Consider the following 15,923-nt stretch of genomic DNA (forward strand, 5'->3'; position numbering starts at 1 on the left):
AAAAAACTATGAAACTATAATTCTGTTGTAAAACAATTTGACAACATGTAATAAAAGAAAACATAAAAATGAGTTTCAATTTAACAACATTCATCGATCGAAAAGTTGATTGTTGGATAATTTGGCGTTTTAAATTGTCATACAATGTTTTTTTTTTATGTTTGTCTCAGTATTATTGTTATGCAGATATTAACTCAGCAAATTACCATCCAGAAGTTTGTTAGATCTTATTTTGTTGAATAATTCATGGATTATAAATTTATTGTTATTTATAAAACCTTTTCTGGTTTTCTGTGTTATTATTTGCTAAAATTCTTTTTATTTAAGCTACCAAGCTACTCCATTAATCATCCTCCTGGAACCACATGTCGTCTAGGTCCATATGGTTCAATTTGGGACATAAGAAATTAGTTATCATCGTAAAAAGTGCGGACCAATTACGCCGCCGGCCCAAAATCCACACCAAACGGTAACTTTTTGAAGATGCATTATCACCTGGTGAACCTCGCGTTACTTGTTAACACAGCCATTCATCCAAAAATGCGCCTTGTCACTAAGCATGTATTTCGGCCAAAATTCTTCTTCCAAAGGATTCGAAGCTCATTCAGCGAACAAACGGCGTTGTCTTTAGGCATGAACTTTGAGCTCCGGGGTCAGTTGGATCTTGTACGGGTGTAGGCCCAAGTCCTGATATAAAATTTGCCCAGTTAAAGTTTGCGTTAAGTTAAGTAGTACCCGTTGTAAGTCACTACGCTCTAGTTCTCAACAGACTGTTGCGCCACCTAACTTATTTATTTATAAAGTCTGCTAAAAGCCGAGTTCTTGTGCACGTTGAGGAATATAGACTGCCTCGGGTTTTGCTGTACACTTTTACAGGCCGCGGCGATTTTCTCGCCCGATCTTGCGTTCCCTGAACGAACGGTTGTTCTCTGATTGTTTATTGAACTGGTCGTCTTAAATTTGGCCACCAAACGTGGAAGAGTCGACTGTTAAGGGCCACCACGACTACCGTCAAATGTTGTTGAATAGCCATTAATTAGTTATTGTACTCTTTATTTGCCTTGCATTTGGTTACATTTTGTTTTCCAAACAAGAACAACAGTGGCGGAATTCATGCTATACATGGTTACCTTGTATTAAGCAAGGATTTATATTAAGAAAAGTTAAAGTATGTGTACTATTATAAATTTACCAATAATAATTAATACAAAATCAGCATTATTTCTGATCATTACGATCACAGGTAAAATTATTAACAAAACCTTGATCGATTGAGATTATTTTGAGCCGTAGGCAAGCGAGTGTGTACTACTTTGTAGCATAATAAAATAAATATCCATTTGATCAAACATACAAAATGAGGAAAAAATGCGTTAAGTCTTTGCAGCAATTCAATTCTGTTGTATTCAGGAGCGTATCCAATTAAATTATACGATAAAGAGGTTAATAAATGAATATAGCTTAAAATTATAAAAGTCTATAAAATATTATTTGTTGAAAATAAGTAAATTTTTTATATTAATTTTGCAATTAAACTGCAGGGTTAAATTTAATAAAAAAAAAAACTAAAACTAAAACTTGAGTCGAAAAATATTAATAAATTTTGATTTCATTATCTGTTTTTGCTCCCCACATTTTTAGTTGAAAAATCAATTTTTATTTATTGTAGCAGTATTTTTTGAGAGTTTTTATTTTTTATAAGAAGATAATATTTCGTTTACAATAAATTTTTTGCATAAAAGTTTTTTATCCAAGGCGGGTAGATTTTGGCGCCCTGTGGCTGCCATTTTGTTTTGGTGACATCTTTTTTTATTTGTACGCGCACTCAAGGGGATATGAATACCCTTATAATGACTATACACAGTGCCACGCTCCGTGAAAGTGTACAGCAGAACCAGAGGCAGTCTATTCCTCACCGTGCACAAGAACTCGGCATTTCGCAGATTTCAAGTTGACAAATTTTGCTTCGGGACTTAGGCCTATACCTGTTCAAGATCCAATTGGCCCAGGAGCTCAAAGTTCATCACGCCGTTTGTTCGCTAACTTGGCTTCGAATCGTATTTTGTATCGCATTTTTGGATGAATGTCTGTATCAACAAGCATAAGACGACACTAAGCCACGCGAGATTCACCAAGTAATAATGCATTCTCAAAAAGTTACCATTTGGTGTGGATTTTGAGCGAGTGGCGTAATTGGTCCGTACTTTTTTGAAAATGAAGTTAGTAAGGCGGTCACCGTCAACAGAGAGCGCTACAAAACAATGATAACTATGGCCCAAATTGAACCATATGGACCTAGACGACATGTAGTTATAGCGGGATGGCGCTATGTGCCACACTTCAACAGCGACGATCGACATTTTGTATAAACGATTTGAGGGTAAGGTTATTTCCTGCGGAGGTGATGCAAATTGGCCAACAAGGTGATGCGATTTGACCCCGCTGGACTTTTTCCTTCGGGGTTTCTTGAATTCGCATGCCATCGCTCATGTTCAGCGCGATTTATGTGGAAAAGACATTGGAAATTTGACCACTCGGATCCGTGCCACCCTAAAAAGACGAAGCGAGCATTTGAATAAAGTCATATTCCACACTTAATGGCATACATGCACCTTTTAAATATTTTTGAAAACAAATGTTGTTAATACCTCACACACAGCTTGTTTTATTCAATAATTTTAACATTTACCCGCCTTTTCAACATTTACCCGCCCTGAAAACCCTCTATAGAATGAAATAATTTCGAACTCAGTACCTCTATGTATTCTCGAAATATTTGAGTAGTACATCAGTTTTTAAAAATGTTGTAAGTTCCTATTTTTATGTAAAAAGTGACAATTGGATTGTTCCAAAAATTGTATACTTAATGTTAAAAACAATATTTAAGTTAAAGTTAGTTTGAAGGCTACATAACATCTTTGATTTTTTTAAAAAAATTAATTTTCGTGGGTACTGCCTCTTGCGAGGAATTGACAATTCCTTCAAGGGTAATTCTTGTCATGAAAAAGTGCTTTCTCAAATTAGCCGTTCGGATTCGGCCTTAAATTGTAGGTCCCTTCCATTCCTGACAACAGTACTCGCACACAGGAATGGTTGAGAGTTGTAAGTCACTAGGCCCTGGTTCACAACGGACTGTTGCGCCACCCCATTTGATTTTGATTTATGGAGGTAATATTACATTTCGTTCTTAATATATACGAAGTGATAAATATTTTGTTTCAGTTGTTTTGATTTACAAGAAAACGGTTAGTTGATTAACTAACCGATTTGTCAAATTGAAAATTTTGACATTTCTCGACGTTTCAAGGTCCCTAGAGTCGAAATAAAAGATTTTTAGAAAGATGCCTGTGCGTCCGTACGTTTTTTTCGTCGTCCATAGCTCAAGAACCAGAAGATATATCGATTTCAAATAAATTTTTGTGTACAGATAATAAGGCAGAAAGATGCAGAAAGGGCTCTCAAGAAAAATGAGTGGGTGGTTTTTTTTACCATCGCAGTTTAAAAAAAGGTGACAATTTAAGTGAACCCTAAATATCTTACGAACCAATAACGCTAGAGACCTGAATTAAATTTTATATAATATATTGTAATGTGATATCAAAGAAGTATATTTTTTGAAAACACATCACTTAACGGTTTTTTTTTATAAATCAAAAAAAATGTGTCACCTCCAAAATTTTACTACTAAAATACGATTTCATCTCCAAAACAGTTTTGTGCAACGGAGAATAATGTTTTTGACATCTGATAAAATTTTCAGAAGAATCAAATTGACAGTTTTTTATAAGATAAAAATCTAAAAAAAACATTACTTAAAGTTGGTAAAAATTGAATATCGATTCAAATATCTTTTCAAAAACTTGAAATTAATGCTTCAAACTTATTTTATCTTACAAGAAATATTGTTCTCAACATTCAGAAAAATGTTGAGAAAAATCGAATTGGCAGTTTTTGTACAAAAAATTAAAACCTAAGAAAAATTATTAAAAATTGGTAAAAATTGATTTTCGACTCAAATATCTTTTCAAAAATTTGAAATATTGGCTTCAAACTTATTTTATTTCACAGAAAATATTGTTTTCGATATTAAGTAATTTTTATACATATAAAACAGTCAGACAACAGTCCGTTTTTTCATAAAAAATAAAATCTACAAAAAATAGTACGCAAATTTGGTAAAAATTGATACGAGTACATATAGACAAAATTTTAAGCAAGACAAATCGACAGACGGGATGGGAAGTTATCAGTGTGGGTCGCATCCCAGCCTCTTTTTTTTACTATTGTAGTAGCTTGCGTAATTGGTTCGTAAGATATTTCGGAAAACCAAAATATTTTTTAAATGCTGGATATAATAAAATAAAACACCCACTTATTTGTTTAAAAGTTCTTTTGGCATTTTTCGATGTTATTAACTGTAAAAGAAAATTTATGTAAAGTTGATATTACTGACAGTTCTTGAGGTATGGATGACGAGAAATAATGTCCCGAACGTACATACACAAGCTGACACAGACATCTCTCTAAAAATCTTTGATTTACCTTGAATCATCGAGAAATGTCAAAATGTTTATTTGGAAAAATCGGATCGATTACAATAACTTCCTATGAGAAGTTAAAAACAGTTTTTAGTGAGTTTTTAAAATTAAATGAAATTAAGTTTTTTTTTCACTCCCCGGGCTTGATAAAAATTAGCCTTGATTTGAAAAAATAGCTTATTTATTTAGTAATACAATTAACTTGACCTATATCTTATTTCAAAGATGTTTGAGTCATGAGAATACCCTTAAGCAATGTTTGTTCTCAAAAAAATCTCAAAACAGAAACTTCAGCTTCATAACGATTTGTATTTTTTAGCCTCGAAACGAACATGTTTCACTGAGATTTTTAAACCTTTTTATTTAATTTAATTTAATTTTATTTTATTTTATTTAGGGTTTGTCAAAAACTGAAACCTGAGGTATTCATGTCTAGCCTACAACGATGTTTTGACATTCATACTTTCACCGCACAATTGAGTATGAAATGTTTGTGCAGTAATTCTACTGAAATACAGGTGAAACTTGTATCTTAATATTTGAAAAATACTGATAATAACAATTTTTTATCATTCCAAAGGAATAATTGGTGATTAAGGTACCAGGTGTGGATTACAAATATTAAAGCACCTTACAGCTTCGGTCATATGATTTCTGATTGCACCTTATTTCATCCGCACCTGGTTGGATTGCACCTAGTCTTACCCTTCCTACATTATATGTATATGGCCGCCATTACTTGTGGTGCTATGCTACCGCTTCACAACACTCTACACACTTCCACTTCAGGCATGACAATGATAATGAAAACAATAAAATTAATAAACAAAAAATAAAGCTTTGCGCGCTTTCCCTTTGATATGCTTTGTTTATAAGCCGTGCAAATTTTTATTTCCGAAGGTCCCTGCCAATTTTGAATTAAAAATAAAAATAAAACACCCAAACGTGATAAGGCCACCGACTGTTTTCAAAACTAAACCGACTGACTTGACTGACATGTCATTCATATAAAGCACAATGAACATGAACAACCAACAACAACAACAGAAATACTCGGAATATCATCGTTTCATTGAGCTTTTTTCTTTTTTAATTTTCTTATAAATTTCCAATGAGAGGTGTGGGGGTGTGTGGAAGATCAATAAAATTGTAATGAATTGGAAATAATAATAAATTGTAATTGTTTTTTTTTTCTTTTAAATTAAATGCACGACTAAAATGACTCGAGGAAGATGGAAAAGAGAGGTAGGTTTTCTAGGAACGTATACTTCAGCATTCAATTCCGAGTTGAAAAATATCGTTTTCCGGAACAACATTTTATATATTCCAATCGTATAATCAAATCACATGGATCATGGTGATATTGCGTGTCAAGAATGACATAAATTACAGTGTTGTCGTCTTGTTAAGAAATGATTCGTGATGGGAGGGAAACGAAAAGAAGATACTATAAAATAAAGTATAATTTGTAAGATCACGGCGATGAACTTTATGTGCAGGTTTTTATTTTTATTTATTTTTGCTTTCGTATAAAATCATCTGAATGTCGTTGTAAGTTGAAGTGATATGAGAATAAAAAAGAAACGTGATGAAAAGGATTGATGATGTTTTACTTGTCTACACCCCAGTGACTCAGTTTTCTATAATCGTGTGAAGGGCATATGAATGATGAATCTCACTAGACGTGAATGAACTGTCACATTTATGTAGTTCACATAATTATGTAGAGTCTTGTTCGTTACCTGGTAGGTGAGGAAGGTCATAAATACTGTCAAGAGATTTCTGGACCAAAAATTATACTCGTTATTTATGTTGGCTTAGTAGGGATTTATTTTATACCATACATAATTTATGTACCTAAGTTTATTCGGGAACGGTTGAACTAATTTTGATGAAATTTTTACACAATCTTCAGATTAGTCGAGCAAAGTTTTGTGAAGCTTTCCACCGGTCGAATCTACCGAAATGGAAAAAGCAAATCAATGTCTGCTGAACACAAAACATTGAATCTTTATTCACACTAGATAATGTAAGGCTTTTCAATATCAAGTTTAATTTTAAACAGCCCATTATTGGGAAACATTCCAGGAAACTTTTATATTGGATTCAAAAAAATTCGACAGAGGTTAATTTTGGTAGAGAGCTTCGCTTATTTGTCCTTAGCAATCAAAAACCTCATGTACGTACACTCTTAGTAAGTTACTCAAAAACTACATGTTTTTGGTTAAACATTGTGGGTTCACTTTTTAGCTTATTTAATTCTACACAAAAAAATTAAACAAATTTTTGTCAAGTTGATTTTGTTGTACAGCTGTGTTCATAAAAATAGCAGTGCTGTTCAAATTTTATTCGATTGTCAATTATTTAAATAACGGAAAATCTTACAAAAAAATAACATGTTACTTGCATCTAACGGTCATTCGTTTCATATTAGAGACTTTTAGCTTAAAGTTATACTCTACTTTTCCCGGTGAACACACATTATTTCAAACTCTCTGGATATAAAGTGTTCATAAAAATAGCAGTGCTTTTCATAAGTAAATAAGTTCGGTAAGTAAATATTTTACTATTTAAAGTTTTAAGTATTTATAACATACTAGTATATACAAAATTAATAAATATAAGTTCAAAAATAAGTAATGGGACGGTCAAGACACTGCACCGAAGAATTTCGAAAATTGCGTTCGGAGGGAAAAACCTACCATATTATTCAAGACATCCTAGGCTGCTCAGCAAAAATGGCCAGTAACGCCATAAAATGGCAAAATGAGCCGAAAACGCAAGGCCCAAAAAGGATGACTATTGAAAGAACTGGCAGAAAAATTGTTCAGTTAGCAAAATAGAACCCTTCCATAGGCTCTAGGAAAATAAGAAATGGACTTCAACTGTCTGTTAGCGCTGTCACAATACAAAGACGTCTTTAATAAGCAAAGTTACCAGCCCGAAGTCCACGCAAGGTACCATTCTCGACGAAAAGGCATGTGGCAAAGAGAATGGAGTTTGTTAAAGTGCAATAAGACTGGGCACAAGAGAAATGAAGGAATGTTCTGTGGAGCGGTGAAAGCAAAGTATTGCTTTTTGGGTCCAAGGGTCGTCGAGAATATGTGAGAAGACCTTTAAATGCAGCAAACGATCCACGGTACTCTATAAAAACAGTGAAGCATGGTGGGGGACAAATTATGATATGGGCTTGCTTTTCATATTACGGGGTCGGGCCTATTAATCCCATAAGGGATGCAACCGAGTACTTGAAAATTCTCGAGGAGGTTATGTTACCCTTTGCTGAAGAGGAAATGCCGTTGGTTTGGGTATACCAACAAGACTATGACCCAAAGCATACGTCAAAAAGGCAAAATCATGATTTCCTCAGAAGATGTTACCCGTTATTGAGTGGTCCGCTAGATCCCCCGACCTTAACACCATCGAAAATTTGTTGGGGGATGTTAAGAACGCAGTTCATAAAGCAAAACCCAAGAATTCAAAAAATTGTGGGAAGCAGTGCGTGATTCTTGGAACGCAATACCAGTCAAGAGGTGTCAGGTTTTAGTGGACTCGATGCTACGTAGCGAAGCATCATAAAAATCTATATTTATGCAACAAAGTACTAATTGTAAGCTAACATTATTTGTATACTTTTATATAACTTATTACAGTTTTTTTTACTTCTTGCGTAATAGATCTAGTACTTTGTCATGCACTGCTTTTTACTTGGACAAAGCTAACGTTAAAAAATCGATAATACTTATTTTCGGTTATTATGAATCAAATATTTTAGTATAATATTAGAAGTTTAATAAATTATATTATAACGTTGATATTGAAGGCCTTTTTGTTTTATTTGAAGAGCACTGCTATTTTTATGAACACAACTGTATATGAAACTAGCTAACCCGGCCATACGTTGCTGTAGCTAGACACCACCATGCTTTTTTACATAAATAAATTGTAAAAAAAACATGGTGACTTTTATGACTAATTTTCTACTACCGCTACCCCTTATTACAATTAAATGATTTTTACCAACGAAGACGGAAACATTAAAGCTGGTATACAAATTTACTGGCTTAAAATGTAAAGGGTGAGAACTTTCAACACAATGTTCGTACAGTTGATGTAAAGCAAACATCAATAAATAAGAATTAAATCTAAAATGTATTGCTATTTGTTTTTAAGTTTGTAACAAATGAATATATTACAAAGATTTAAGTAAATAACATTTGATAGTTAAACTTGTAAATGACGTAGGTAGGGTGGATAGTTTAAAATATTTTTACAATAATATGTATTATTTTGAATTACAGATACTTTTAAGTAAAATTTAATTTAGCACTAATCGGTGCATTTTTGATTAACCTGTATTTCGCTAACACAAATAGGTTCAAAGGTTTTCCTACACGTGGAATGCTACATGAAGCTGCTTATGAGAAAAATATGTACTAGTTAAAACATTGTATGGTTCTATGCAATGCTTTGAGTGAATATTTGTGAGCCATTTGTGCACTCATCCCAAATTATAATTGAGCTCTTCCGCCATACTGCAGCTATTTCTATTTCTATTTTTATAGCTTATATAAAACGTTTGGAAGTTTGATATAGCGCAAGTTATTGAATACTTACTCAATCCTGTCAACAGATATCGCCATCTGTTAGAATCGTTCATAAATTCATCACAATAATAATTCGCTATCCTATATCTTTCAAGTTGGATCAAAATTCACACGGTTTACAAATTTGATTAAAATCAGTTAAGTAGTTTGGGAGTCATTCGAGGAAAAAAATCGTGACAATGAATATTAAGATTAAAATAAACCTTGATTTATTAATTTTTGTTTCGAAAATCGTAAGATTTTTTTTTATTATTATTAGGCGAGTAAAAGAAGCATCGAATTAATGCATGTTTTTGACAGAAAACGGCATAACACCAATCGTTCACAACCCTTACTCACAGGATCTGACACCGTGTGATTTCTTTTTGTTCGCCAGACATAAAAAGGACATGAGAGGAAAGCGTTTTATAACTGAAGAGGAGGTAAAACAAAAATCGCTGGAAGACCTGAATAGCATCCCATTATATGAGTTTGAAAAATGTTTTGAACAATGGATGCATCTTTTGCAGCTCGTTTTGGAGCAGGACTACAACAGGGAACAAGTTTCACAGCTCAAGTTGATACCCAAACTTGTATGGAATGATCAGTCCAAGAATTTATACAAAGAAAAGTTTTATGAGGCCATTGCTGCATTACAAGACCGAGAAGAGTGGACTGCTAAAAACATCATTGATGTCATAAAATCAGTGGCCGGAAACCAACGACACAAAGAAAGAGTAGAAGGTAAGAAGAAATGGTATAATGAAAAGTGCGAAAAAGCAAGAAACAAGTCCTTTTATTGGTAAAAAAACTGAGGAAAAATGAGTCACAAAGTATTAAAGAAATTTATCTTCGAACAAATAAAGCTTACAAGAATCTTTGTAAAAACACAAAAAAGAGTACTACAAATCGATTGGCGCAAAACTGAAAGAGGTGAAGACGTCTAAGGACTGGTGAAGTTTAGCAAAAGAGCTGAAAACAACTCTATTTTTGAAAGAAAATGCTTTGACTAGTGCAGACTTTAAAGAATATTTCTTGGTGCTACTCAACCCACGCATGCCTCCAGTGCATATCGAAAGCATGCTTCAAAATCCTGCTCCTCCTCTTCTCGACAACCCCATCACGGTCAACGAATTAAATCAATTACTTCAAAATACAAAAAGAAATAAAGCGCCAGGTCAAGACCGAGTGCCATATGCGTTCCTTACAAAGCCCCACAATCAGCAATAAATATATTAGCTAAATTTTTCAATCGAATGCTCGAATGTGGAAAAGTGGAATCAGATTTAAAAAAAACTATTATTTTCCCAATTTACAAAAACGGTGATCAGAATATCTTCCAAAACTATAGAGGAATATCGTTTATGGACACTATTGCAAAAAGCTTTGCCGGAGTTCTATTAACAAGACTACAGCAATGGGAAAAAAAAGAATATGGTATCCTAAATGAGTTCCAAGCTGGATTTCGAGAAGGCTACAGCACTGCTGGTAATCTGTTTAACCTCTTCAATATTATAAAAAATGACAACAAGAAAGTTTACTGCTTCTTCATTGACTTTCAAGCGGCGTTTGACTATATCGACCGAAGAGCACTTTAATACAAACTGCAAATTTTAGGGATTTCTGAGAAACTCATCCGAATTATAAGAGATCTGTATGATAAAACAACAGATAAGATGAAGAACAATTGTCAGACTGGTTTAAAACAACGATGGGTGTTTAACAAGGTTGCTTTCTGAGTCCACTATTTTTCGCACTCTCTGTAAATGATATCCATGAGTTCACAGGAGGGGTTATTTCGCTGAATGGAATGCAAATTCAATTGCTAATGTATGCGGATTACATTGTGCTAATAGCTGATAAGCCAGACAGACTACAAGGCATGATAAATAAGATGGGAGAATACTGTCAACGGTGGAATCTTGTTATAAACCTGGAGAAATCGAAAGTGATGGTATTTAGAAAAAGAGGTGGTAGACTTAGCCAACAAGAAAATTCGAAGCTCAACGGAGCAACCATTGAAGTTGTTAGCAAATACAAGTACCTTGGTATATGGCTAACTTCCGGACCAAGCCTAACGGAGCACTTCAAAGAACGAGCTAAACAAGCTAGACATAGCTTAAATTTTACGTGGAATCGGTTTATCACTAATAAAGATGTCAAATTAACTTCTAAGATTAATATCTTAGCTTCAATCGGGAATATGTCAACAAAACTCTGTTTAAGCTGGTTGTGGATGGCGTAGCAGTTAAAATAATCGAGCGCGAGCACTTAGTGTCTCTGCAAAGAGCACAACAAACGAGAAAACACAGCTTATACCATTTGCTTGATTCTACTGCTGGTGAAGTTTACGTCTCGGATGACTGCGATGTCTCCAAAATTCGGATACTGAAAGCAAGACCAGGGCTCATTATGCTCAATGGAACACGAAGGACAGAAACTGAAAATCTAAACTGTACTCTCTGCAACGAAGAAGAGACTCTTGCACATTTTGTGGGAACTTGCCCAATTTTAAGAAGTATTCGCCGAGATACATTAGGAAGTGGTTCACTTGATTTCAACACTAAAATAGATTTCTTAAATGGAATAAAGGATTGGAACTGCATCATCAAATACTTACAAATAGCACTGAATTATCGCTAACAACTCATAAATGAGTTTAACTTAAAACTTAATATAACGGTTGTATGGGGGTTCTTCTGGAGTAATACAAAAATAGATTGTTTTATTACAAAAAGCTAAATTGAGAACAAACTTTTAAGAGAAAATTAAAAAAAAACACTATCGGTTAATATTTGAGAAAATTCGAATTTTGGATTTTTTACCAAACGGATGGTCTAAAAAAATTAAAAATGCATAATGCCAATCTGCTTAAAACCTTAACTTTCAAGTTTGATCTCATTTGACCCTATGTTTTAGTTTGTATGGGCGAGGACAGACAGACGGACAGACAGAATTGGGGGACCCACTTTTTTGACTTTTCTACCATTGTAATGTTTGATCAAGATCTCGAGTTCGAATTTCTGTATGGAAGTAATATTTCTCATATTTCTTCATTCTATAAGTCGCAAGTAAAAAGACGCTGTGATACAACTTAAATTGATAATTTCACAGCCGTGATATTGAGATAAAAAAAGGTTTACGTGAATATTTTTCTTTGTACTTGAGTCGAACACCATTTCTTATCGGTTTTAGTTGTTTTTGTAGGTTTTTGTACTTTGTAAAAAAAAGTTGTTAGTAAAAAGTTGTTCTTAAAAATGAACTATGTTAAAATAAGTTTGATTTCAATATTTATTTTTGTTCCCGAGATTTGTATTCAAAAACTTACTAACCAATTTTAGTAGCGTTTTTAAAAAGTTTTTGTTTCTTATAAAAAATAAAAAAATATTTCAATTTCAACAAAATGTTGGATAGAATTAAATAATTTTAAAATCAAGTATAATTGTTGTTTGATTCGAAAATAAAGTTCTACCATTTTTTAGTAGTATTTTTTTTAAATATTTTTTGCAAAAAAAAAACAATAATTTCGAAAAATTCGGCACATAAAAATATGAGTTTCTAAAATTTTGTAGCTCCTTTCTAGAACCCCCCCCCCCTTTTGAAATTTCTTTTTCTGGTCATAAAAAACTAAACATCATTTTTGTAATATCAAAATAAAACTTCTCATTGGAAACTCCTTCACATATAAACTTTTCAAAATTGCATGGCAAAATTTGAAAAACAGATTAAATTCTGCTCTGTTTTATTTTCGATTCGTACGCGAGATGGTCCTTAACATTCTTAATTTAAATTCTAAAAGTATAAGGCCTAATTTCCCAGTAACGAAACATCGTATTTTATTACAGTGTATTAAAATAAATAAAAGTCAAGAAAGTATCAACGTGTTTTTATTTGGTAAACTTGAAACTCGAACTGAAAAATTGAGCCTTAGTCTAGAAATAAGTGACTCATCAGCAATAAAAAAGTATAGTTCTGACTTAAATTTACTTAAGCTAAAATTCCATAAATCCTACTTTTATAATATTTAGAATATAATTCAATGCCGTTTTTAGATAACAACAATCATTTTAAAAACAAAACTAAATTAAACCTTGGAATATATAAATTATTTTATGTTGATCAAATAAAAAAATAATAAAACATGTCTATCTAGAAATGTAAACAAATCATAATAAACTAGGCTAAATTAAAAAAGTATAAAACATTTAAAAGATTATTTGAAAGTCTTGAAAAAAAAAGTTTTATTTTTGTTTGTTTTTTTTTTTTATAAAACATAGAATGTTAATAAACAAAGAATATCAAGGAGTTCCAAAACTGTTTCTAAGGTGTTTATTGGTTTTAAGTTCAACCCAGTTGTTAAGCTATAACATAAATCAAAACTATGAAGGAACAAATTATTTTATTAGGGTTATTATGTTAGTTTTCTGTTACTAGGTGACAAAAGATTAAAATCTAAGTTAACGTGTGTTCTATGTTATAAAATATAATAAACATAATTCCAGGCACGGGTGTTTATTGTGTTTATCACTGAAGGATTTATTGCGAGGTGTTTAAAGGGTTTATTCTGGATCCAAGATGTACTCTTCATTTTCTTATATTAATATTTACTTAAAACTGTTGTTAAATGTTATTTCTTTTTGTTAAAAAGTCATGTACTATACAAATTTTAATTAATTTTTTTTTCATGAAAGAAGAACAAAAAGTTACTAGATTTAACTTTAGTTTTGGGTTGAGGTAGCATTTTATGAGCTTTTTCTTAATTATTGGTTCTTATTTATTTATTAACTTTGAATTTGAGTAAAATAATAACAAGGCTATCGTACCCGTGGGAGGGTTCAACATTAAAATTATAAAAGGGGCTGGGATGCGACCCACACTGATAACTTCGCATCCTGTCTGGCAATTTGTCTTGCTTAAAAGGTTTGTAGGTTTTCGTGTTTTGTTAAAAAGTTATCAGATAAATTATTCTAAGAAATTTTAAAATTAATAACAATATTTTGCATATATGATGAAATAGTTAGATTTCAAAGTTTTTTTTTGTTAACGATATTTTTTGTCGTTAACCAATATTTCCTCATTTTAGTAGCATTTCTTAAAAGTATTTATTTTTAATTTAACAAAAACAAATTGGATGAATGAAATTAATTTGAAGTCAATACCTTCTATTGTTCACGTAATATCGAGAACCGAACATCAAATGTTCGTACTGTTTTTGTAGATTTTATTTTTGTATAAGAAAACAGTTGGATTTTTATCAAAAATTCACTGAATGTCTAAAACAATTTTTTTTCGAGGTGAACAATTTTGTTTTCAGTTTTTTTTTATTTATAAAAACCCGTTAATTGTATTTTTTTTTTTCAAAAATAGACTTGTTTGGTATCACGTAACAACATATTATATACAAATTATATATTTAAAGTCAATAGCGCTTTTGGTTCGTGAGATATTTAGGGTTAACCAAAATTTGCACCTTTTTTTAAACTGCTATGGTAAAAAGAACCACCCACGCAATTTTTTGAGAGCCCTTTCTGCACTATTATCTTTATAACAAAATTAATTTAAAGTCGGTATCTCTTCTGGTTCTTGAGCTATGGGCGACGAAAAATCGTCGCGAAAATATGGACGTACGCACGCAAACACAGACACTTTTCTTAGAATCTTTTATTTCATTTTAGCATTTTTAAAAGCTACTAATTTGGATGCCGAGCAAACTTATTTTTTTATTACTTAAGATTTTGTTCGCTAACTTCATTCTTATTTTAGCGGAAACTTGAATTTCGCAAATACCATGCGAGCTTTAAATTTAAACTTTGAGCAACAAATTTAAGTATTTAATACTTAAATATTTTAAATTACATTGTAATTATTCAATGGTTTAACTGTTTGTGACTCGGAATGCAACTGGCTATTTGTGACGGTGCTGAATAGGTGCAAATGTTTTGGAAAGAAAACGGTCGTCTATCATTTCTAGAGCTCTGTTTTGAATTTCGTCCAAGGGATTCAATTGGGTTATAAGAACTTCTGACTAAATATAGGAATTGTACTAGATGACAAAGGCTTTAAAAGTTATGTTCAGATCAGAGAGCGTAGAAAATTAGTACTGAAAGCTCTTCAGCCACTCCACTTCGATACGAGTAGCACCCATGAATAGAGAAATTGGGGGAGCTTTAAACTTTTAAAAGAGTAGACATCTTAAATTGTGTATGGTTTTTAATTTCCTATATTACAATGCCGTCAAGATCAGAATTCAATAAACTTTTCACTACCGTTCATAGTCCACCTCCAAAAGAAAGTGTGTGGATTTAAAAACTGAAAATACTGAGAAAAACAATTTAGGCCTTTTTTTAAGTCAGAGTTGAACACAACTTGAGATATTTTTTTATCAAGTCGTGATTTTAATTTAATTCACTTAGAATTGACGTTTTCAACTGTCAATTTCCAAATTTAGAGTCAATCCCAAAAAATTATAACTCGATCAAAAAACAAAACCCTGCTTTTTTAAACATGGTATTTCCACTCCAAAAGTATTTGATCTTATTAAAAAAAATGTTATATTAACATAAATTTAATTATAAAACTAATAGTTTATGTTTTAATTTAAAAATATGCCAATAGTATTTTGAAATTCTAAAGTAACAAAGACACAAATTAGTAAATGAAGCAATAATAAAATAAGTCGTAGTTAGTAGATTAGAAGTTTCAGACAGAAGATTACTTGTAATAATAAGGGAGAGTGTAGTAAAAAAGAATGTATAAAGATGTTAAATCACACGGTCTCTGAGCCCAATAATGATATCAC

This window comes from Eupeodes corollae, chromosome 3 (assembly GCF_945859685.1).
Source record: "Eupeodes corollae chromosome 3, idEupCoro1.1, whole genome shotgun sequence".
Lineage (NCBI taxonomy): Eukaryota > Metazoa > Arthropoda > Insecta > Diptera > Syrphidae > Eupeodes > Eupeodes corollae.